Source organism: Petaurus breviceps, unplaced genomic scaffold, assembly GCF_028583685.1.
Source record: "Petaurus breviceps papuanus isolate PSGF00001 unplaced genomic scaffold, PetGlider_PUasm1.0 419, whole genome shotgun sequence".
Classification (NCBI taxonomy): Eukaryota; Metazoa; Chordata; class Mammalia; order Diprotodontia; family Petauridae; genus Petaurus; species Petaurus breviceps.
Genome location: NW_027186324.1, coordinates 12,574,489 through 12,577,889, shown reverse-complemented (window position 1 = coordinate 12,577,889; position 3,401 = coordinate 12,574,489).

The following is a 3,401-nucleotide window of genomic DNA, read 5'->3' as shown; positions in this document are numbered from 1 at the left end:
AGGGAGGCAGAGAAAATTTAAAACTCAAAAATTTGTTTTTGAGAGATAAAGTCTAGGAATCAGATATGCTTTGTCTTTGACTCCCACAATATGAATTCTACTGATGCAATCATTATAACAAAATTCTTCTAAATAAAACAATAACCACATCTTGGAGGACTCATTATAATGACAATTTTGATGGCTAAACCAATGGAAATTATCAGTTTGTTAGATTCATCAGACCCAACATTAGAGAAGCCTGCAATATTTCCCTGGCAATGCCTTTTCCTCAGTACCTTTGTGATCCTTAGGTTGGATGATTATTGAATGTTTTACTTGGGTCTGATTTTCTTTTGAAAAAGAAAAGTATTAAAATGTGAAATTAAAACCACAGATGTAATAATGTTGGGATTAATGGGGTGCTGAATTGTGTTCATATTTTGCTATTGTTGGTAAATGTGATCTCAAATTGAATTCAAAAAGTAGAGACATTTTAAAAACAGAAATGTAATCCAAAAGTCTAATATTATGTTTTCTCAATGTGATTTATTTTTCCACTGAACTGTGGTACACAGGGCAATGTTATTGGATAGGTAAAGGATAGAAGAAAATGGCAACTTGGGCAGTTTCTACCTAAGGATCACAAATTTTAGAATTTCTCTCATGAAAGAGAGAAAGATTTAATGCATATATCCATAATATTCCCTTTTCAACCATCAAGATCCTTCCTTCATTCCCCCTCCTTTCCTCTTCTTTTTTCCATCCTTCTCTTTCTCCTTTTCTCCTCTCCTTTTTTTCTTTTTCTCCTTCCTTTCTTCATTCATCATTTATTAAGGACCCACTGTATGTGAAGCAGGGGCAACCGGTAGCACCATGGATAGAGTACTAGACCTGGAGTCAGGAAGACTCATCTTCCTGAGTTCAAATCTGACCTCAGACACTTACTAGTTGTCTTTTTTTTTTAATTATTTTTGCCGTTTTGGAGGGCAATTGGGGTTAAGTAAGTTGCCCAAGGTTACGTGGCTAGTTTTTTTGTGTGGGTGTTAAGTGTCTGAGGCCGGAACCGAACTCAGGTCCTCCTGACTCCAGGCCAGTGCTTTACTCACTGTGCCACCTAGCCACCCCTGACACTTACTAGTTGTATAACATTGAGCAAGTCATTTAACCATGTTTACTTCAATTTCCTCATCTGTAAATAATCTGGAAAAGGAAATAGTAAACCACTCAATGATCTTTTCTAAGAAGACCCCAAATAGTGTCCTGAAGACTTAGAAAAGACTGAAAAATGACTGAACAACAACAAAAAAAATAAGCAAAGAACTGTGCTAGGCAGTAAGGGAAGGTGCATCTATCTTCAAGGACTTCAAAAAATCTAATCAATGGGGAAAAACACAGAAGCAGCTATGAACTCATTAGACAAGATCAAATGATACAAATTTTCTTGAAGTAGAACTAACAGGACCTAATAACTAATCAAATATGGGGATGGGAGAGAGTGAAGAGATAAAATAATTATCAAAATTGTAACACTACTTGGGAGAAAAGGATTAGCATTGCTTTGGATAGATGTTGCATAGTAAATGCTAACAAGATAACCAGGTGAAGATGCCCTATACAGGATCTCAGTAGAGAGAGTCAGGACACATATCTGTGTTTGGCAGACATCTTCATATAGTCAATTCTTGAAGCTTTTTTAAGTTGTTAAGAATATGAAAGGAGAAAGTGTAGAGAAAACAAAGAGGGCCAAAGACCCTGTGGATTACCTACAGTTAGTTAGCAAAGGGAGACTGAAGAAGCACTAGAAAAAGTCCTGTCAGAGAAACTGGAAGCTGGTACTGTGTCAGAGAAGCCAAAGGGAGGGAATGTCAAGGAGTTCATAGAATAACACCCACCTCGTTCAGTTGTGAGGATCAAATGACATATGCATAGAAAGGACTTGGCCCAATTCCTGGGATATTGCAGGCACTTAATAAGAGCTTGTCCCCTGAAGTATCAAATATTGCTGAGAGGTTGTGGAGGATGAAGCTTAAGAAGAGACCCTTGGGTTTGGAAGGAACAATTCTAATTAAAATGCCAATAGGAGGAAGGCAGCTAACAAAACCAGACCCTAGGATCTCCTCACAATGCTGCCTATAATCTGGCCATCATCCTCGTCTCTTCCCCTTACTTACTACCCACCCAACCCTCAACCAGCTTATCTTACCTGGGACTGCCTTGCGTGCTACTTCTGGGGATATATCTTTACCCCTGCTATTTCCTTTTCCTTTATATGTTACCTTCCTCCATTAGAATGAAAAAAAAAACTACTTGAGAGTAAAGAATGTCTTTCTTGGTTGCATTTTCTTCCCCCAATGCTTATCATAGTGTCTAGCATATATCTAGCCATTTATTTCTGTCTCCATCACTTTATCTTTCTACTTGGGTAAGCAAACCAGGCTGCTTGTCCTAGTAGCTGGTGGAGGACTTTGTCTACCTGGTGGATATGGTTTGATTGGAACCCTTATGGCTTCCCCAACAGATCCAATCAGGGGGAGGGAGGACTGCACATTCTCAGGTTTGTCTCTGGAGGGGATGTAAGCAGCATCATCGTGAATGATGCTTTCATTTGGCTCCTTGCCATTAAGGAGGTCTTGCTGAGGCTTCTGGATTTGGAGGGTTCAATGGATCCACCCCCTGGGTCGATGTCATGAATCTGTAGCTACCTACATTTTGGAACAATTATCACAGTGCATGAATATGGGGTCCAGGGTTGATGAAGAGATAGGTAAAACCAGAAAGAGAGTGACAGAGTGGGAGAATACAGAAGGGTTCAGTGACTGAGGATCAGGATCATCAGGAAAAAGAGCAGGTTGTTTAGGAATTAGGTAGAAAAGGAAAAAAGTCGAAAGGTTGTTATCAGAAAAGGAATTCTGCGAGTGATCTCCTGAGGATGAACTAATTCTCAGTGAAAATATCCAAATTGTGGCTGTACCCAAGCTGTGGATGCTGGCTAAGCTGAGGTGCTGGCCATTGGAGGTGGGGGAACCAAGGAACTGTGTGACAAGAATATCACACATATCCAAATGGATGCTGAAGTTACTGAGCACGGCAGCACGGATGTGGTCAAGACAGGTCTGAGAGTGTTAATGTCACTGATGAAAGTGAGAGTGTGTCTTGGGAAAAAGGTGAAGTGTCAACAAAGTTGGGAAGAGGATGAGGTAATTAGTTAGCATAGTCTTTTAAAAAGGGAGGAGGTAATTGGGTTATGTTGACGTTCTCAAACTGCCGATTCAATTTAGTTTAATTCAACAAGCCTTTATCAAGTGTCAAAGGCATTATGCAGTGAAGAGTGTGCCAAACGTCAATCCCTTTGGGGGGAAGAAGCAGCCTTTACTAGAGGAACTGGATGGAGAAAAGCCAGGTTGTAGTTCATTCAAAGA